Source organism: Schistocerca cancellata, chromosome 5 (genome assembly GCF_023864275.1).
Source record: "Schistocerca cancellata isolate TAMUIC-IGC-003103 chromosome 5, iqSchCanc2.1, whole genome shotgun sequence".
Taxonomy (NCBI): Eukaryota; Metazoa; Arthropoda; class Insecta; order Orthoptera; family Acrididae; genus Schistocerca; species Schistocerca cancellata.
In genome coordinates, this window is record NC_064630.1 from 717,600,603 (window position 1) to 717,624,038 (window position 23,436).

The following is a 23,436-nucleotide window of genomic DNA, read 5'->3' on the forward strand; positions in this document are numbered from 1 at the left end:
ATAGAACGCGTGCAAAAAACTGTCATCGTCCCGTAATTTCTCTTGCGCCCAATGGCAGAATTGTACACGACAAACCAGTTATGTTAGCCTCTGACGCACGATATATATGGATCGTGATAGCCCCTTCAGTATCAACTAAGGCCTGAAGATGGCACACAGAAGCGCCAAAACTGGTAGCTACACAATAAATAAGATCGTAAGGACAACTGTAGGTGTTTCATTTCCTTACTTTAATGTAAATGTTTCCAGAAGGGTATGATGGTGATGATCTTTACATCTACATCTACATGGTCACTCTGAAGTTCACACTTAAGTGCCTGGCAGAGGGTTCATCGAACAATTTTCATACTACTTCTCTACCATTCCACTCCCGAATGGCGCGTGGGGAAAAGATTCACCCAAATCTTTCCGTTCGAGCTCTGATTTCTCTAATTTCATTATGATGATCATTTATCCCTACGTAGGTGGCTGTCTACAAAATATTTTCCCATTCGGAAGCGAAAGTTGGTGATTGAAAATTCGTAAATAGTTCTCGCCGCAAAGAAGACCGCCTTTGTTTCAGTGACTGCTACCCCAACTCGTGTATCATATCAGTGACACACTCACCCCTATTGCGCTCTAACACGAAACAAGCTGCCATTCTTTGCACTTTTTCGATGTCCTCCGTCAAACCTACCTGGTATGGGTCCCACACCGCGCAGCAATATTCCAGCAGAGGACAGACAAGTGTAGTTTAGGCTGTCTCTTTAGTGGGTTCGTCGCATCTTCTAAGCGTTCTGCCTACAAAGCGCAGTCTTTGTTTCGCCTTCCCCACAATATTATCTATGTGGTCTTTCCAATTTAAGTTGCTCGTAATTGTAATTCCTAGGTATGTAGTCGAATTGACAGCCCTTAGATTTGTGCGATTTATCATATACCCAAAATTTATCAGATTTCTTTTAGTACCCATGTGGATGACTCGCACTTTTCTTTGTTTAGTGCCAATTGCCACTTTTCGCACCATACAGAAATTCTCTCTAGATCATTTTGTAATTGGAATTGATCGTCTGATGATTTTACTAGGCGGTAAATTACAGCGTCATCTACAAACAATCTAAGGGGGCTGCTCAGATTACCACCTAGACCATTTATGTAAATCAGGAACAACAGAGGGCCTATGACACTACCTTGCAGAAGGTCAGATATCACTTCTGTTCTACTCGATGATTTACCGTCTATCACTACGAACTGTGACCTCTCTGAGAGGAAATCACGAATCCAGTCACACAACTGAGACGATACTCCATATGCACGCAATTTGAGGAACGGTATCAAAAGCCGTCTGGAAATCTAGGAATATGGACTCGATCTGAGATCCATTGTCGGCAGCACTCATTACTTCATGGGAATGAAGAGCTATCTGCGTTTCACAAGAACGATATTTTCTGAATCCGTGGTGTTTATTTTCTTCAAGGTGATTCATAATGTTCGAGTACAGTATATGCTCCAAAATTCTACTGAAAATTGAGGTCAGTGATATGGATCTGTAATTCAATCGGTTGCTCCTATTTCCTTTCTTGAATGTTGATGTGACCTGTGCTACTTTCCAGTCTTTAGGAACAGACCTTTCGTCAAGTGAGCGGTTGTATATGATTGCTAAGAAAGGCGCTATTGTGTCTGCATACTCTGAAAGGAACATGATTAGTATACCATCTGGACCGGCAAACTTACCTTTCTTAAGTGATTTGAGTTGTTTCGCAAAGACTAAGATATCTACTTTTATGTCACTCATGCTAACAGCTGTTCTGGTTTCGAATTCTGGAATATTTACTTCGTCTTCTTTCGTGAAGGAATTATGGAAAACTGAATTTAATATGGTGTGCTGGTGTCCTTTAACCAAGCCTCTTGCAGAAGGTATGACACATAAGACCGTTTATTGTAGGATGGCGCTCTATTTAACCCTTCCTTTCATGGAAATTGACAAAGTGTTGAAGATTAATGACCGAATATGTAATTATTTCTTTTATGGGGTTGCTTTTTGTCTCATCAGGGGTAAACATAGTTTCTGCATTGCAATTTCCACCAGCTTTAAAAAATCCAGAAAATCTCTGGTTGTCACGACAGAGTATATATATTTGTGCTCTATGATTGCTACTTCTTTCACCGCAAACTTCCACGGTACAGGACTCAGTATAATATGACTAGTATCCTTATGGACTGAGTAGATTCTATAATTTTTTTAAGATGTTTGGTGATGATTCCAGAATCTCGGTGACAGGGTATAAAACTCTGACCTCTCGTGGGGAAAAATGGTAGTATTTTTTTAAATCGACGTTTGTTTGTGAGTGAGAGAAGATGGCGGGAAAGTATTTGAGTTTTATTTTTGGTTGAGCAGTTATCACTAAATAAACGGAGCTCTGTTTTATTTTATGAATAAGAAAGAAAAAACCTCATCCAGAAATTTTTTGTATTATCGTTCGCGGTAAACGTACAAAGACAAAGTGATGCACTCTTTTTCTCTGTTACTGATGCAGTAAGATTTTTTAAAAATAGAAAAGCATCTGAGCTGGAATCATTCTGCTTGTAGTCAACTGCGATGAGGAAAACATGCCTTTCTTTCTGACTCTCTAATGATAATTCAGGCTTCTTTGCAGAATACAACTTCCCACTTCTGTGTTTACGTTTTGATAGTTCAGATATAGTTGTCCTTTATCTACGATTTAATTTTGATGATAATTTCTTCACTGGCACAACATACATCTGCTTGAGGTTTACCAAACAGGTACTCAAAAGTCTTATTAAAATCATTCCAGTACTTGTAGTATGAAACAGTTCTGAATTCAGGATACAGTTTCTAGATAGATTTGATAGCCGAGGACTCAAATAGCACATTTTTTACCCAGGTCAATGTGATCCATACAATGGGACAGATCTAATATGATCGTGATAAGCTTCATGAATTTCAGTTGCACGAGATCCTCTAACACCGCTATCTATTTTATATGAATGCGTCTTGTCTGTTCTTTTGGATTTGTCTGAATGAACAGACACCATGCATTCGTATAATTGATCGGCCTCGATGGGAATGAATCCACAACCTTCAGTGTGGATGCTGAATGTCATTCGACCTCCAGCAGGAATCTAAAATAAGCGAGCATGGAAGACAAGGGCGTGGAGTGGGGACAGGTGGCGCTAGGTGGGAATGTGACTCGGGCGGGGAGTTTGCCGAAATACTCCATATGGACACTGTGTGCGGATGGCGTAGTGGTTAAAGTGACTGGAGATCTTGGGGTTGCGTCCCAGTCCAGCGCACCTTTTCACCTTTTGCAGCCGATTTGGCATAAATTTCCGATGCAGTTGATATCATCAGTTCCTTCTCTTTCCTTTCCTTCCTCCCCGTTCACCGTCAACGTGCATAACCTCTACCTCTTTCATCTTCTAGAAGAAATCCAGCATGTTTGGGTCTCTTATTCTTCTGACTCGTTGTTTACTCACGGAAAAAATTGAAAGAAATACTTTCTGCACGCCTTTTTTCGATCACTTCCTGCAAGTATGAGATAAGAGAAAACAGCACTTCTCGCTACTTTGGGATTATTTTTATCCCCTGTTCTTCGCTGTTTAATTTCATCTACATCAGTCAGAGTTTTTAAATAGAAATACTGCAAATTTTTACGAGGAATACTGCAAAAATTTTGAAAACACATTCGAACACTAGTCTTCCAACAGATTCTCAAACACTTTCTTGTAAATCTAATGAAAGAAAGAAAACTAAAGACACAAATGAGTAACCATTGCTGCAGTAAACACAAACAGTACGTGTTGGTTCTCAAGGAAAGAGAGCCAATCATTTGAAACAATTTCAGATGTTAAGTCCCATAGTGCTTAGAGCCATTTGAACCATTTTGATCTTGACGTTGAAGTAGTCCTGTGGCAGGCAAGTTTCCCACATCTGTCCCCAGTAGAACATGTTTGAGGTCAGCTCAGACGTCATTGGCAGTATGAGTGATATCTAGGACCAGTTACAACACTGAAGGGCCATCTTGTCTCAGGAAAGGATACAATGACTTTAAGACATCCTGCTCGGCAGAATTAGTACATACATCCGAATCCAAGAGGTTACCAGAGGTGGTGCAGGAATAAATGAGTATGAAGTTTATCATAACACACCTAAACGATCTTCTCCAATGAGAGTTAGTTTGGAACGTAACAACTGAAAACAAGTAAATTATTGAATATTGAAAGAACAGTATAAATATCTGAAGGCCTGAAGATGTCACTGTAAATTGGAAGTTTAAAATCCAGTGCCCATACACTATGAGTGCCACTATTAAAGTCTGGAAGGGATGTGCAAAAGTTAAAGTCCTGAGAGGACGAACAAAAGACAAAGTCCTGAAGAGGCACACAAGGGTTAAGCCAGAGCATTACCAATGAAAAACAGAGACAAATATTACCAAGTCCTATTGTTGGTCACAGTATCAGAGGCTACGTGTCTTCTTAATAGAGGCCATGGTTATGGGAATGCTTTTGCGATTGGCACCTGACTCAGTCAACTGACTTGGAGTGAACTGCCTGAGCACAGTCTGGGTGCTGGCCTAAATACGGCCTGGACAGAAGGGTACTGCAGGAACTACTTTCGGTCACGTACATAATACGCAAAAAACTGGTGATTTCTCAAACTGAGGAACAATCAAGAATGGGGTGCCGCAAGGTTCGGTCTTGGGTCCTCTGCTGTTTTAATATATATTAATGACTTGCCATTCTATATTCACGAAGATGCAAAGCTGGTACTTTTTGCCGATGATGCAAGTATAGCTATCACACCCGACAGACAAGAATTAACTGGTGAAATTGTAAACGATGTTTTTCAGAATATCATTTAGTGGTTCTCTGCAAATGGGGTCTCATTAAACTTTGACAAAACACAGTATATACAGTTCCACACAGTAAATGGAATGACCCCATTAATAAATATAGACTTCGATCAGAAATTGGTAGCTAAGGTAGGATATTCAAAATTTCTAGGTGTATGCATTGATGAGGGGTTGAACTGGAAAAAACACACTGAGGATCTGCTGAAACGTTTGAGTTCAGCTACTTATGCTATAAGGGTCATTGCAAATTTTGGCGATATACATCTGAGTAAATTAGCTTACCACGCCTGTTTTCATTCTCTGCTTTCGTATGGCATCTGCTTTCATATGGCATCGTATAGGGTAACTCATCATTGAGCAAAAGAGTGTTCATTGCACGAAAGCGTGTAACCCGAATAATTGCTGGAGCTCATCCAAGATCATCCTGCTGACAATTTTTTAAAGAGCTAGAAATCTTCACCATAGCCTCACAATATATATATATATATATTTATTCACTTATGAAATTTGATATTAACAATCCAAACGAATTCAAAAGTAATAGCAGTGTACATGGCTACAACACTAGGAGAAAGGATGATCTTCACTACTCAAGGTTAAATCTAACTTTGGCTCAGAAGGGGGTTAATTATGCTGGCACAAAAGTCTTTGGTCACTTACCTATTAGCATCAAAAGCCTGACAGATAGCCATATAGCATTTAAAGGGAAATTAAAAGAATTTCTTAATGGCAACTCTTTCTACTCATTAGATGAATTTTGCATATAGTAAGTGGATAATTTCCCAACCTCAAAAAAAAAAAAAAAAAAAAAAAAATTGAATGTCATATAATATTTTGTCTAATGTAATATCTTGTATAGACACTTTTTATTAACCTGACACGTTCCACATCATTACGAAGTGTCGTATTCATGATGTATGGAACAAGTACTAATCTAATCTAGAAAAGATCCATGGGCCTAGTGACCTCTGGCCCCGTGGTGACCAGGCGGTGTGTGGCCATCTGTTGTCTGTCGTCTAGAGAGCTGCCTACGGCGAGGTCCGTGCCCACATCGCCTGTATGTGTTGTTGGTTGATGGCTGGGTAAGTGCAAGGCCTCGACACAGCAGCAATATTACTCTGATAAGTGAGCACATACTACCAAGTTGTTCGTAAATTGGATTCGGTTTTGTAATCGCTGCAATAACACCACCTGCACTATCAACCTGTAATGTTTCATTTCGCTTCCTCTTCTCTTTCTGGGTACTTCACTTTATCGTCAAGCAGCGTATAAGTGTGAAAGTAAAAATATTCCCAGTGGCCATAGGCTGGAGGTGGTGGCTGTAAACAGGTGAAACCTGCAATCCACGTTAAAATTTGGCTTAAGCTCTCGGGATTCTGAGGGTGACCGCACTCAGGCGTACGAGCTTTCAGTGATACGAGGGGAGCAATTCCAGAGCACTGAGTGAGGCCGCCCTCTGGCGTATATTGCTGCAAATTGCTGGCTGCGGTGTTGTGGGGCGCCTGAGTTAATTGCAGTGTTTACTCGGCGCCAGAGTTACGTGGCGCGGCGCGCGCCTTAATGGCGAGCTGCCGAACTGTGCCTGGTATAGTGTGGCCCTGTAATCAGCTGGAGTAAGCGACCAGCACGCGCCGGCATTCACTCCTACGAGGACGTAGCGAGTGCTGCAAACAGCTTCAGCTGCAATATCCAGCGGATACCTCAGTAAGAGATGCTTCTGAACAACGATGTCTGGCCATATGCAAACAGTCTCGATTACAGTAGATGTCATTTCAACTACGCATCAGTGACTGCTAAATGCGAGATTATGAGGGACTGTCCATCGTACAAGTCATTGCGATTCAGTCATAGAATTCACTTCTTCACCGCCAGTCGAGATTGGTGTTGTTTGCGATATGGGCATTAGAGCGCAGTCCAAGACATAATTCTCTGCCTAACGTTTCGTCGTCCAATGCTGGAAACATCATCAGAGGTTTTAAAGACTCAAAAAGCTGTTATACAGTCGCATCGACACACGCTATCGAGCTTGCTGTGGGTTAGAGCTAGTGCTGTTCATTTTACTTTATACTAAGGCCCACAACTCTAGTTTCAATCCTGCTTACTTTCTGTTGAAATTGTTTCTATGCTTCAGTAATTCTATAGTCCGGTCTATGCCTTAGCGCAAGTAATTATAGATCTCGCTAAAATCACATTGTGCGAGAAATGATTTTGGTGGTTTCCCGGTCATAGTGAGTGATCCGCTGCAGTTGATATATCCGGCTTTGACCAGACGATAACTGCTCTTATGTTTAACCAAGGAAATTGCCAAACAGCCGCACAAATTGAGAAGTTGTTTTATTTTCGCTACCAGTTTCGGCAATTCAATGTGCCATCTTCAGGACCCCACATAATAAAAAGAGTATACATGTAGTGTATATCAAGGTGTACTACAGCAAGTAACTGGTAATAATAAAAGTCCTCAAAAACTGCAAAATGCAAGTAGCAGCATTAATACAAATCACTGTGAACATACAGCACAACAAAACAGAATATGTTTGCATACTGCTTATCATTGAAACTATTTTAACCTCACAGAGTTATAAGAGAACAAACCAGACATTAAACATAGTTAATGTTCTTTCTGCAGTTCTTACAGGGTGTTTAAAAATGACCGGTATATTTTAAACGGTAATAAAAACTAAACGAGCAGCGATAGAAATACACCGTTTGTTGCAATATGCTTGGGACAACAGTACATTTTCAGGCAGACAAACTTTCGAAATTACAGTAGTTACAATTTTCAACAACAGATGGCGCTGCGGTCTGGGAAACTCTATAGTACGATATTTTCCACATATCCACCATGCGTAGCAATAATATGGCGTAGTCTCTGAATGAAATTACCTGAAACCTTTGACAACGTGTCTGGCGGAATGGCTTCACATGCAGATGAGATGTACCGCTTCAGCTGTTCAATTGTTTCTGGATTCTGGCGGTACACCTGGTCTTTCAAGTGTCCCCACAGAAAGAAGTCACAGGGGTTCATGTCTGGCGAATAGGGAGGCCAATCCACGCCGCCTCCTGTATGTTTCGGATAGCCCAAAGCAATCACACGATCATCGAAATATTTATTCAGGAAATTAAAGACGTCGGCCGTGCGATGTGGCCGGGCACCATCTTGCATAAACCACGAGGTGTTCGCAGTGTCGTCTAAGGCAGTTTGTACCGCCACAAATTCACGAAGAATGTCCAGATAGCGTGATGCAGTAATCGTTTCGGATCTGAAAAATGGGCAAATGATTCCTTTGGAAGAAATGGCGGCCCAGACCAGTACTTTTTGAGGATGCAGGGACGATGGGACTGCAACATGGGGCTTTTCGGTTCCCCATATGCGCCAGTTCTGTTTATTGACGAAGCCGTCCAGGTAAAAATAAGCTTCGTCAGTAAACCAAATGCTGCCCACATGCATATCGCCGTCATCAATCCTGTGCACTATATCGTTAGCGAATGTCTCTCGTGCAGCAATGGTAGTGGCGCTGAGGGGTTGCCGCGTTTGAATTTTGTATGGATAGAGGTGTAAACTCTGGTGCATGAGACGATACGTGGACGTTGGCGTCATTTGGACCACAGCTGCAACACGGCGAACGGAAACCCGAGGCCGCAGTTGGATCACCTGCTGCACTAGCTGCGCGTTGCCCTCTGTGGTTGCCGTACGCGGTCGCCCTACCTTTCCAGCACGTTCATCCGTCACGTTCCCAGTCCGTTGAAATATTTCAAACAGATCCTTTATTGTATCGCTTTTCGGTCCTTTGGTTACATTAAACCTCCGTTGAAAACTTCGTCTTGTTGCAACAACACTGTATTCTAGGAGGTGGAATTCCAACACCAGAAAAATCCTCTGTTCTAAGGAATAAACCATGTTGTCCACAGCACACTTGCACGTTGTGAACAGCACACGCTTACAGCAGAAAGACGACGTACAGAATGGCGCACACACAGACTGCATTGTCTTCTATACCTTTCACATCACTTGCAGCGCCATCTGTTGTTGAAAATTGTAACTACTGTCATTTCGAAAGTTTGTCCGCCTGAAAATGTACTGTTGTCCCAAGCATATTGCAACAAACGGTGTATTTCTATCGCTGCTCGTTTAGTTTTTATTGCCGTTTCAAATATACCGGTCATTTTTGAAACACCCTGTATGTACCCTTCGTCACCAGTGCAAGAGACTATACATTGAAGAACCAAAGAAACTGGTAGACCTGTCTAATATCGTGTAGGGCCCCAGTGAGCACGCGGAAGTGCCGCAACACGACGTAGCATAAACTCGACTAATGTCTGAAGTAGTGCTAGAAGGAACTGCATGAATACTGCACGGCTGTCCATAAATCCGTAAGAGTACGAGAGTGTGGAGCTCTCTTTTGAACAACACATTGCAAGGCATCCCAGATATGCACAATAATGTTCATGTCTGGCGAGTTTGGTGGGCAGCGGAAGCGTTTAAAATCAAGAGTATTCCTGGAGCCACTCTGTAGAAATTCTGGACGTGTGGCATGTTGCGTTGTCCTGTTGCAATGCATAATGAACATAAATGGATGCAGGTGATCAGACAGGATGCTTACGTACGTGTCACCTGTCAGAGTCGTATCTAGACGTATCAGGGGTCCCATATCACCCCAACTGCACACGTCTCACACCATTACAGAGCCTCCACCAGCTTGAACAGTTCCCGGCTGACATGCAGGGCCCATAGATTCGTGAGGTTGTCTCCATAACCGTACACGTCCATCCGCTAGATACAATTTGAAACGAGGCGGGAAGAACACACTGAATTTCTGTCTTCTGAATGATGTTAATTGTAATATAAAGTTCACTACGGAAAAAGAGAAAGTAGATCAAGTTTCATTTTTGGATGTACAGATACTTAGGAAACCTGACGGAACTATAGGGCATAAACTCTACAAAAAGCCCTGTCATATAGATAGATCCTTCACAGAAATTCCAATCTTCATCTCAAGCAGAAATAAGGTGTGCTCAGAACATTAGTGTACCGGGCTCAAGGAATCTATGAACCACAATAGTTAGAAGACGAGCTCGATCATTTAAGAACGGCCTTCAGAACAAACGGCTACTGTGATGTGACGATAAATAGATTACTGCATCCTAAAAGGTCTAGGGCTTCTAATGAAAAAAGAAGCCATAAAAGGGAAATTTTTCCTTCCATTAATAAAACTGTCACAGATCGCATCAGCAAAGTGCTCAGAAAACACCATGTTAATACAGTGTTTAAACCAACAAGAAATGTGCCTGAATATTTGAACACTGCAAAGGATCCACGCTCGCCACCTTGCCAAGGAGGGAGTCAACAAAATCTCTTGCGCTTGTGACAAGTGTACATAGGAACTACAAGAAGAGGCAGTAACACGAAAGAGCAATTGTCGCCCGGGCAAGACGGATTAATCAGCAGTAGCAGCTCAGGCACTAGGACCGGGAAACCACTAAATTCGTTTCTCTGCTTCTGTGGTTTTAACTAGATCTAATAATTACTGGGCTAGGATGTCCAGAGATGCTACAGAAATACAAAAGTGATTTCAACAGGAAAGAAGAAGGATTGAAATTGAACATGGTTGGTTGGTTGGTTGATCTGGGGGATGGGCCGAATAGTGAGGCCGTCGGTCCCAGCGGATTAGGGAAGCAAGGGGAAGGAAGTCGGCTGTGTCCTTTCAAAGGAACTATCTCGGCACTTGCCTGAAGCGATTTAGGGAAATCACGGAAAACCTTAATCAGGATCTCCGGACGTGGCATTTAAACCGTCGTCTTCCCGAATTAGACATGCTGTGAGCCTTAGTGCTAAATAAAACGAACAGCGCTAACTCTTCCCCACAACAAGTTGCATAGCATACGTCGGCGTGACTGGCCTCTGCGATCCAGACAGCAGTCGGGTCCCACGAGAAAAACAGGTCGTGGCGCATACGTCACAGCACGCGACACTGCTGGTGTTTACGAGTGCCAGCAGCCGTCTCCGGCGGGCAGCGAATAACTACACTGCTGGCCATTAAAACTGCTACACCACGAAGATGACGTGCTACAGACGCGAAATTTAACCGACAGGAAGAAGATGCTGTGATATGCAAATGATTAGTTTTTTAGAGCATGCACACAATCCTGGCACCGGTGCCGATACCTACAAATTGCTGACATGAGGAAAGTTTCCAACCGATTTCTCATACACAAACAGCAATTGACCGGCGTTGCCTGGTGAAACGTTGTTGTGATGCCTCGTGTAAGGAGGAGAAATGCGTACCATCACGTTTCCGACTTGGATAAAGGTCGGATTGTAGCCTGTCGCGATTGCGGTTTATCGTATCGCGACATTGCTGCTCGCGTTGGTCGAGATCCAATGACTGTTAGCAGAATATGGAATCGATGGGTTCAGGAGGGTAATACGGAACGCCGTGCTGGATCCCAACGGCCTAGTATCGCTAAAAGTCGAGATGACAGGCATCTTATCCGCATGGCTGAAGGGATCGTGCAGCAACGTCTCGATCTCCGAGTCAACAGATGGGGACGTTTGCAAGACAACAACCATCTGCACGAACAGTTCGACGACGTTTACAGCAGCATGGACTATCAGCTCGGAGACCATGGCTGCGGTTACTCTTGACGCTGCATCACAGACAGGAGCGCCTGCGATGGTGTACTCAACGACGAACCTGGCTGCACGGATGGCAAAACGTCATTTTTTCAGATGAATCCAGGTTCTGTTTACAGCATCATAATGGTCGCATCCGTGTTTGGCGACATCGCGGTGAACACACATTGGAAGCGTGTATTCATCATCGCCATACTGGCCATTGGTTACACGTCTCGGTCACCTCTTGTTCGCATTGACGGCACTTCGAATAGTGGACGTTACATTTCAGATGTCTTACGACCCGTGGCTCTACCCTTCATTCGATCCCTGCGAAACCTACATTTCTGCAAGATAATGCACGACCGCATGTTGCAGGTCCTGTACGGGCCTTTCTGAATACAGAAAATGTTCGTCTGCTGCCCTGGCCAGCACATTCTCCAGATCTCTCACCAAATGAAAACGTCTGGTTAATGGTGGCCGAGCAACTGGCTCGTCAGAATACGCCAGTCACTACTCTTGATGAACTGTGGTATCGTGTTGAAGTTGCATGGGCAGCTGTACCTGTACACGCCATCCAAGCTCTGTTTGACCCAATGCTCAGGCGTATCAAGGCCGTTATTACGACCAGAGGTGGTTTTTCTGGGTTCTGATTTCTCAGGATCTATGCACTCAAATTGCGTGAAAATGTAATCACATGTCAGTTCTAGTATAATATATCTGTCCAATGAATACCCGTTTATCATCTGCATTTCTTCTTGGTGCAGCAATGTTAATGGCCAGTAGGGTATTTCAGAGAGTTTCATAATTCTTGATTGCACTTTTAAGTGCAAGGAAGTTCTCGATAGCACACGACAAAGTGAAGAGCTTTAGTGGGTACCCTTTCAATTACATACTGATAGCTGAGTGGTCAGTTGACCGTCGTTGACGGAGCGGCGAGAGTGTGTGCTTAGCGTCCCGCCGGTCTAGTGGCATGCGCGAGTTTTTTTTTACTTCCCGCGAGCGCAAATCACTTACTACAGGTTCACTGAAGTAACGTGGCGAACTCCTGTAGGAAGAACAGTATCAAGATTCCGTTCCAAACCGAATATCCACGACCGCGAGCATGAGAAGTAGAAAACTTTTTTGCGTGATGAACTACATCTAGATCCACAGGACATCATTAGCATTCACTTTTAGATCACGGCCAGTGTCGTCTACGTTAAGACGATTAATGAAAAGCGTATATAGCCGGCCTGGTTGACCGAGCGGTTCTAGGCGCTACAGTCTGGACCCGCACGACCGCTACGGTCGCAGGTTCGAATCCTGCCTCGGGCATGGATGGGTGTGATGTCCTTAGGTTAGTTAGGTTTAAGTAGTTCATAAAAGAAGGTTGTATACATGGAAGAAGCCTGGAGATACTGAGAGGTTTCAGATAGATTATATAATGGTAATACAGAGATTTAGGAACCAGGTTTCAAACTGTAAGACATTTCCAGGGGCAGATGTGGACTCTGACCACAATCTATTGGTTATGAACTGTAGGTTAAAACTGAAGAAACTGCAAAAAGGTGGGGATTTAAGGAGATGGGACCTGGATAAACTGACTAAACCAGAGGTTGTACAGAGTTTCAGGGAGAGCATAAGGGTACGATTGACAGGAATGGGGAAAATAAATGCAGTAGAAGAAGAATGGATAGCTTTGAGGGATGACGTAGTGAAGGCATCAGAGGATCAAGTAGGTAAAAAGACGAGGGCTAGTAGAAATCCTTGGGTAACAGAAGAAATATTGAATGTAATTGATGAAAGGAGAAAACATAAAAAATGCAGTAAATGAAGCAGGCAAAAAGGAATACAAACGTCTCAAAAATGAGATCGACAGGAAGTGCAAAATGGCTAAGCAGGGATGGCTAGAGGACAAATGTAAGGATGTAGAGGCCTATCTCACTAGGGGTAAGATAGATACTGCCTACAGGAAAATTAAAGAGACCTTTGGAGAAAAGAGAACCACTTGTATGAATATCAAGAGCTCAGATGGCAACCCAGTTCTAAGCAAAGAAGGGAAGGCAGAAAGGTGGAAGGAGTATATAGAGGGTCTATACAAGGGCGATGTATTTGATGGCAATATTATGGAAATGGAAGAGGATGTAGATGAAGATGAAATGGGAGATAAGATACTACGTGAAGAGTTTGACAGAGCACTGAAAGACCTGAGTCGAAACAAGGTCCTGGGAGTAGATAACATTCTATTAGAACTACTGACAGCCTTGCGAGAGCCAGTCCTGACAAAACTCTACCATCTGGTGAACAAGATGTATGAGACAGGCGAAATACTCTCAGATTTCAAGAAGAATATAATAATTCCAATCCCAAAGAAAGCAAGGGTTGACAGATGCGAAAATTACCGATCTATCAGTTTAATAAGTCACGGCTGCAAAATACTAACGCGAATTCTTTACAGACGAATAGAAAAGCTAGTAGAAGCCGACCTCGGGGAAGATCAGTTTGGATTCCGTAGAAATATTGGAACACGTGAGGCAATACTGACCCTACGACTTATCTTGGAAGCTAGATTAAGGAAAGGAAAACCTACGTTTCTAGCATTTGTAGATTTAGAGAAAGCTTTTGACAATGTTGACTGGAATACTCTCTTTCACATTCTGAAGGTGGCAGGGGTAAAATACAGGGAACGAAAGGCTATTTACAATTTGTACAGAAACCAAATGGCAGTTATAAGAGTTGAGGGGCATGAAAGGGAAGCAGTGGTTGGGAAGGGAGTGAGACAGGGTTGTAGCCTCTCCACGATGTTATTCAATCTGTATATTGAGCAAGCAGTGAAGGAAACAAAAGAAAAATTCGGAGTAGGTATTAAAATCCATGGAGAAGAAATAAAATCCTTGAGGTTCACCGATGACATTGTAATTCTGTCAGAGACAGCAAAGGACTTGGGAGAGCAGTTGAACGGAATGGATAGCGCCTTGAAAGGAGGATATAAGATGAACATCAACAAAAGCAAAACGAGGATAATGGAATGTAGTCAAATTAAATCGGGTGATGCTGAGGGAATTAGATAAGGAAATGAGACACTTAAAGTAGTAGAGGAGTTTTGCTATTTGGGGAGCAAAATAACTGATAATGGTCGAAGTAGAGAGGATATAAAATGTAGACTGGCAATGGCAAGGAAAGCGTTTCTGAAGAAGAGAAATTTGTTAACATCGAGTATAGATTTAAGTGTCAGGAAGTCATTTCTGAAAGTACTTGTATGGAGTGTAGCCATGTATGGAAGTGAAACATGGACGATAAATAGTTTGGACAAGAAGAGAATAGAAGCTTTCGAAATGTGGTGCTATAGAAGAATGCTGAAGATAAGATGGGTAGATCGCGTAACTAATGAGGAGGTATTGAATAGGTTTGGGGAGAAGAGAAGTTTGTGGCACAACTTGACTAGAAGAAGGGATCGATTGGTAGGACATGTCCTGAGGCATCAAGGGATTACAAATTTAGCATTGTAGGGCAGCGTGGAGGGTAAAAATCGTAGAGGGAGACCAAGAGATGAATACACTAAGCAGATTCAGAAGGATGTAGGTTGCAGTAGGTACTGGGAGTTGAAGAAGCTTGCACAGGATAGCGTAGCATGGACAGCTGCATCAAACCAGTCTCAGAACTGAAGACCACAACAACAACAACAAGTTCTAGGGGACTGATGACCTCAGAAGTTAAGTCCCATAGTGCTCAGAGCCATTTGAACCATTTGAAGAAGCGTATACGAAAGCGGTTACCGGTGTTGACGGCAAACTCCAATTTAGGCACTCAGATGGACATATCGGCGCTGTTGCCGTTGAACATGCAGGCCTAGGGTTGAGGACACTCTGGGTTTTCGAGCTACCTTTTGAGATATGCTCCGATTCCGTTATCTCCGCTCTTAAGCATTATGTGGCTGTCATTAGCCATGTGGCTGAGAAGGGCCATATTTTTACAAAGTATCCTGTACTCATTGGAGTAAGACAGGTCAACCTTAACTCACGAAGCACGTTCCTTCATACTTAAACATCCAGTTGTAGTGCAATTATCATGTACGATGGACTACCACGCTATGCTCAGAATGTGGACAGGAGGGTCATGTTCGCTCCGACCCTTTGCAGTGGCCGATCACCCAGATTATATCAAGTGAAGCGGTACAACGTGTTCCTTCTTCGATTCTGCCAATTACTTACGCACAAGTGACGGCACCTACGACGTCTGGTGGCGTGTATCGGGATAGGTTACCACAGCAAACAGACGACCACGGTATTGACGGAGGGAGTCGACAGGTAATCCCGAACAACAACTGCCACTGCACAACGAGCTGATGGATGTTGATCCTTTCGGGAGGTGCAGAGGAGTCGGATCTACACTCACTTTCTGCCACGGACTACCCTATTGGACTACTACGAGAGTTGGAACTTAAATAGTGGCAACTATTTATCACAACCGCTACAAGAAAGTTACATGTTTGCACCTGTTACTGTCCTTCAAAGTAGCCACCAGCGTTGTGTAGAACCCGTTGCCAGCGATGTGGAAGGCGTAGTATACCGTTAGCAGAGCCTGTTCTGTTGATGGTGCGAATGGAGCGGTCTACTGCCTGTCGAATCTCAAGAATCTCTGGGACAGTTCTGAAGCGAATGCCACGAAGTGGTTCCTTCATCTTCGGAATCAAATCAAATGCACAAGGACTTAAGTCCGGGGAGTATGGTGGATGGTACAGTACTTCCCAGTCCCATCGACCGAACAGAGCAGACACAGCTTGCGCTGTATGCGCCCGCGCATTGTCGTGCAAAATAATTGGTGGGTTGCGCAGAAATTGTCACCGCTTCTTTCGCAAGGCTGGTCGCAGGTGATGCTCCAAAAACGAACAGTAATACTGTGCATTGGCGGTTTGCCGTGGAGGAACGTAATGCGTTAGGATAACACCATCACAGTCGTACACGAGAATCAACATAACTTTATACCGCTCCATTCGCACCATCAACAAAACAGGCTCTGCTAACGGTATAGTACGCCTTCCACATCGCTGGCAACGGGTTCTACACAACGCTGGTGAGTACTTTGAAGGACAGTAACAGGTGCAAACATGTAACTCTTTTGTATCGGTTGTGAATAAATAGTTGCCACTATTTAAGTTCCAACCCTCGTATATGTCAAGAGCTCATGACGCCAGAGGTACAACTTCTGGCTACCTTTGTGGAAGGTTTTATCATCCCAGTCCGTAAACCTCGCGGCGTATCACGTATTACGGACTACTGGCCATTAACTTTGTTGAGCTGTGATATGAAAATCTTCACAAACCTATTGACATCTCGGGTTCGGCGCACGACATCTCGTGTCCTACGTACGACATCTCGTGTCCTATCAATGCAGCGGGCTCCGGTGGGTGGGAAGCATAATATCTGCGCCGCCCTGTGCCGCTGCAGAGACCTGATTGCCATCGCTAAGGTGCGTCGTGTACCGGGAGCACTGGCTGCGATAGTCAAGCATTTGATCGCGCCAGTCATATGTACTTAACTTCTGACCTTCAGAATATGCATTACCAGGGCACTTACGTCGAGGTGGTGCACCGTCTCCCACGTAGCGCAACATCGCAAGTGCTTGGCAATGGTAGGCTATCCAACACCTCCCAGATTTGCTGCTCTGTTAGACAGGGATGTCTCTTATCTATGATACTGTACGCTTTAGCATTAGAACCGTTGTTGTGCGGTCTGCAACACCGCATCAGGATTATCGCTTGGTGGCATACGTTTTAGGTGCACTGCGTATGTAGATGATCTGATGTTAAACCTTCGTGACCATATAATGTCTTCAGAGCCATGGTTCGGTTAACCACGTTTTGGCTGAAGCTTCGGGGAGCCGTATAAGTGTACATAAATCAATGGCCTTGAATATTGGCGTAGGGATGAAACCTGCTAGCGTCGCCCCACTAAGACTGTGCGACAGAATCCACTGTCTTGAAATAGAGTTCACAGACGACATGTCACACACGATAGCTCTTAACTATCGAAGTCTCTTGCAACATATCCATCTTGGAGTTGTGAATCATTGTCCCCGTGCTTTGGGCCTTCAGCAGTGGACCGAATGTATTAATGTCTATCAGGTTCAAATGGTTCAAATGGCTCTGAGCACTATGAGACTTAACTACTGAGGTCATCAGTCCCCTAGAACTTAGAACTACTTAAACCTAACTAACCTAAGGACATCACACATATCCATGCCCGAGGCAGGATTCGAACCTGCGACCGTAGCGGTCACGCGGTTCCAAACTGACGCGCTTAGAACCGCACGGCCACACCGGCCAGCAATGTCTATCAGGAATCACAAATTCTGCATGTAGCGCAAACGCTACCGATGCTTAACACATAGCTCGGAGCCTCATGGGGGCATTCGGTTCATTTGTCAGTGCTGGAATGATATTTAAGAATCGATATGACTCCCTACTCGACCTAAGGAACGCGGCGGACTTGACCGTGTCAATGTTCAAGATCGAGCGCTGTCTCTATACGATGATATGCACCTCAAGCTTTGGCGACGATGACCGAAAAAAATGGTTCAAATGGCTCTGAGCACTATGGGACTCAACTGCTGAGGTCATTAGTCCCCTAGAACTTAGAACTAGTTAAACCTAACTAACCTAAGGACATCACAAACATCCATGCCCGAGACAGGATTCGAACCTGCGACCGTAGCGGTCTTGCGGTTCCAGACTGCAGCGCCTTTAACCGCACGGCCACTTCGGCCGGCGACGATGACCGACCAGCCTCACGGGATTACTGATGGAGGCTCTGGCACCATCTTCTCTTGACCCTCCGGTGTCGCTTACTGAGATACCGATGCCATTTTCCTATTTTGATAGGTTTTATCTGGAGTAAAGCTACCTACGGGACGTTCTCCGTCTCTCTCGCTTACCAACGATCAGTGACATTTATCGCACCCTACTTCACCGCCGGTCGCCTAATGTCGTCGAATGGCATATATTACCGTGCACTGGCGCTCTGTCAATGGTGTAACTCTAGAAACAGACCTGTTATGTGACGGTGAACAAAAAACAGGTTTCTCGAGAGAGACTCCATAGGGTCCATCATGCCCATTCGTCATTATATGTGAACTGCAACGTTCAGGATCAGACAAACACTGGGTACATTGTGGGCCGGCGATAGATATATTGTATTTCCTGCGTCAAATTTTGGCTCCCTCTTTACGGATGTCGCCCACTTACGTTGATGTCCGAAAGAGCAGGTGCCATTGGTGATCTAGCAGCTCTCGAAGAATGAAATTACAATGAGATCCAGACCAGTAGCTGCTTACAGGCGTTGATAAATATCAACAGGAACATTTGAAAATGCGTGCCCCGACCGGGACTCGAACCCGGGATCTCCTGCTTACACGGCATACGCCATGTAAGCAGACACCGTGTCCGAAAGAACAGACACCATCTTCATACAGGTTGGTTCATTGATAGTTACCGGGCCAAATATCTCACGAAATAAGCGTCAAACGAAAAAATTACAAAGAACGAAACTCTAGCTTCAAGGGGCAAACCAGATGCTATAGGTGGCCCGCTACATGGCGCTGCCATAGGACAAACGGATATAAACTGGGTCTTTTTAAATAGGAACCCTCATTTTTATTACATATTCGTGTAGTACGTAAAGAAATATGAATGTTTTAGTTGGACCACTTTTTTCGCTTTGTGATAGATGGCGCCGTAATAGTCACAAACGTATAAGTACTTGGTATCACGTAACATTCCGCCAGTGCGGACGGTATTTGCTTCGGATACATTACCCGTGTTAAAATGGACCGTTTACCAATTGCGGAAAAGGTCGATATCGTGTTGATGTATGGCTATTGTGATCAAAATGCCCAATGGACGTGTGCTATGTATGCTGCTCGATATCTTGGACGACTTCATCCAAGTGTCCGACCGTTCGCGGGGAAAGTTACGTTATTTAAGGAAACAAGAAGTGTTCAGCCACATATGAAACGTCAACCACGACCTGCAACAAATGATGATGCCCAAGTAGGTGTTTTAGCTGCTGTCGCGGCTAATCCGCACATCAGTAGCAGACAAACTGCGCGAGAATTGGGAATCTCAAAAACTTCGGTGTTGCGAATGCTACATCAACATCGATTGCACCCGTACCATATTTCTACGCACCAGGAATTGCATGGCGACGACCTTGAACGTCGTGTACAGTTCTGCCACTGGGCACAAGAGAAATTACGGGACGATGACAGATGCTTTGCACGCGTTCTATTTAGCGGCGAAGCGTTATTCACCAACAGCGGTAACGTAAACCGGCATAATATGCACTATTGGGCAACGGAAAATCCATTATGGCTGCGACAAGTGGAACATCAGCGACCTTGGCGGGTTAATCTATGGTGCGGCATTATGGGAGGAAGGATAATTGGCCCCCATTTTATCGATGGCAACCTAAATGGTGCAATGTATGCTGATTTCCTACGTAATGTTCTACCGATGTTTCTACAAGATGTTTCACTGCATGACAGAATGGCGATGTACTTCCAACATGATGGATGTCCGGCACATAGCTCGCGTGCGGTTGAAGCGGTATTGAATAACATATTTCATGACAGGTGGATTGGTCGTCGAAGCACCATACCATTGCCCACACGTTCACCGTATCTGACGTCCCCGGATGTCTTCCTGTGGGGAAAGTTGAATGATATTTGCTATCGTATCCACGGACAACGCCTGAAAACGTGCGTCAGCGCATTGACAATGCATGTGCGAACATTATGGAAGGCGAACTACTCGCTGTTGAGAGGAATGTCGTTACACGTATTGCCAAACGCATTGAGGTTGACGGACATCATTCTGAGCATTTACTGCATTAATGTGGTATTTACAGGTAATCACGTTGTAACAACATGCGTTCTCAGAAATTATTAAGTTCACAAAGGTACATGTATCACATCGGAACAACCAAAATAAAATGTTGAAACGTACCTGCGTTCTGTATTTTAATTTAAAAACCTACCTGTTACCAACTGTTCGTCTAAAATTGTGAGCCATATGTTTGTGACTATTTCAGAGTCATTTATCACAAAGCGAAAAAAGTGGTCCAACTAAAACATTCATATTTCTTTACGTAATACACGAATATGTAATAAAAATGGGGGTTCCTATTTAAAAAAAAAACGCAGTTGATATCCGTTTGACCTATGGCAGCGCTATCTAGCGGGCCAACCACAGCGCCATCTGGTTTCCCCCTTCAAGCTAGACAGGTCTCGTTCTTTTTAGTTTTTTCGTTGGACGCTTATTTCGTGAGATATTTGGCCCGGTCACGATCAATGGACCACCCTGTATAGAAAAAGCTTACCGGCCAATGATCTTATTCAGTGCAGATGCACTCACATTGCCCGACTCTTACGGGAATCGGTAGATTGACTGCCGCGAGTAATGAGTATAGTGGGCAGGGGAACTACAAATGTAGTGTGTGGACAGTAAGTCGGACCCCTCCCCCGACCCCGCCACGCCTTTTGTTTTTTCTCTCCTCCCCCCTTTTTCTTTCCCCTCATCTGTCCAAGTCCCCCCTCACATCTGCCCTTGCCTGTGGTGTGTCATCTTCGTGCCGACTTTTCAGTGCAGTGTTCTCAGTGATTGTTAAGTGTTGTGCGTCATTTCCGAAGTGTTGCGAACGGACATCATGCTGTCGCAGGGTGTGATTTTTTATATATCTTGCGAAAAGAATCGAGACTGTCGCCGTTGTCTTGTGACAGCCAGAGCGAGAGCACCAGCAGCAGCGAGTACTGTTTGTATAAAGCGTTTATTTTGCATTTTGTTTACGACCTTCCACTAAGGAAGGGATTCTATTTGTGTTTATCTGCTCTGCATAGTAACTAACAGTTCTTGATAAAACTTTACGTAGTTTTCGTGTTAGATTTCTTAGTGTTTTCTTGATCGTTTAGAACAGAAAGCGCCCTAAAACCGTCTTTGTTTGTTTCGCGGCCGTTAGCCACTAGTCACTTGAATCAGCAGTTGTCTTCTGACAGCCAGAGCGAGAGCACCAGCAGCAGCGAGTACTGTTTGTATAAAGCGTTTTTGTACTTATTTGCTGCGCTTAGCTTTTAAATAGTTTTCTGGGAAAACCTAGCGTAGTTTTCGCGTCTCGTATTTCAGTGAGTGTTTCTTGATTATCAGAGTAGCTCATCAGAAGATTATCTTGGGAATTTGTCACCGTATAGGGTAGGGTAAACATAGTCATGTGTAGGGACTGTGGTTGTTGTGAGCGGACGCAAGGAGAATTGGCCACTCTTCGGGGGCAGGTGGAGGCTTTGTCTGTTAGGCTCATCGAGCTCGAGGCGCAGGCGTCGGCTCGTAGTGGCGTTGGGGCAACTGTGGTGAGACCTATGCCTACTTCGGTGGCCTTGGAATCACATGGAACCCCTGATGTCGCTGCGTCTTCCGGCAGTGAGCATCTTACCGGTCAGCCATCACTCCAGGGTGAATGGCGGACAGTGGTGGGCTCGCGCGTGCCTGGCCGAAAGGCGAAGGTGGGATCTGGCCGCGTGGCAGCTGCCTTACCCCTTTCCAACAGGTACGGGGTGCTTCCTAGTGGTGATGAAATCGTTTCCGAGCCACCACAGGATGCCTCGCCTGTTGGGCCAGTGGCCGATTCTCCGGCAAGGTCCCGACAGTCACAGAGGGCGGGCCTATTAGTTATAGGGAGCTCCAACGTTAGGCGGGTTATGGAGCCCCTCAGGAAAATAGCGGGTAGGTCGGGGAAGAATGCCAGTGTGCACTCGGTGTGCTTGCCGGGGGGTCTCGTCCGTAATGTGGAGGAGGCCCTTCCGGCAGCTATTGAACGCACTGGGTGTGACCGGCTGCAGATAGTAGCACATGTCGGAACGAATGACGCCTGCCGCTTGGTTTCTGAGGCCATCCTTGGTTCCTTCCGGCGGCTGGCTGATTTGGTGAAGACAACCAGCATCGCACGCGGAGTGCAAGCTGAGCTTAATACCTGCAGCATAGTGCCCAGAGTCGATCGCGGTCCTCTGGTTTGGAGCCGTGTGGAGGGTCTAAACCAGAGGCTCAGACGACTCTGCGACTATAATGGTTGCAAATTCATCGACCTCCGTTATTGGGTGGAGAACTGTAGGGCCCCCCTAGACAGGTCAGGCGTGCACTACACACCGGAAGCAGCTACTAGGGTAGCAGAGTACGTGTGGCGTGCACACGGGGGTTTGGGGTTTTTTAGGTTAGAGGGACCCCCCCCCCCCCCGGGCGAAACGATAAAATACCTGACGGCTTACCAGAGAGGACATTATCATCGTTGATAAAGAACGTCCGTCCTCAGAGACCAAAAACAGGAAAAGTTAACGTAATATTGGTAAACTGCATGAGTATCCAGGGCAAGGTTCCTGAATTAGTATCTCTTATTGAAGGAAATAGTGCGCATATAGTATTAGGAACGGAAAGTTGGTTAAAACCGGAAGTGAACAGTAACGAAATCCTAGACACAGAATGGAATATATACCGCAAGGATAGGATAAACGCCAATGGTGGAGGAGTATTTATAGCAGTAAAGAATTCAATAATATCCAGTGAAGTTATTAGCGAATGCGAATGTGAAATAATCTGGGTTAAGCTAAGTATCAAAGGTGGGTCAGATATGATAGTCGGATGCTTCTATAGACCACCTGCATCAGCAACCGTAGTAGTTGAGCGCCTCAGAGAGAACCTGCAGAACGTCGTGAAGAAGTTTCGTGATCATACTATTGTAATAGGGGGAGACTTCAATCTACCAGGTATAGAATGGGATAGTCACACAATCAGAACTGGAGCCAGGGACAGAGACTCTTGTGACATTATCCTGACTGCCTTGTCCGAGAATTACTTCGAGCAGATAGTTAGAGAACCAACTCGTGAAGCTAACGTTTTAGACCTCATAGCAACAAATAGACCGGAACTTTTCGACTCCGTGAATGTAGAAGAGGGTA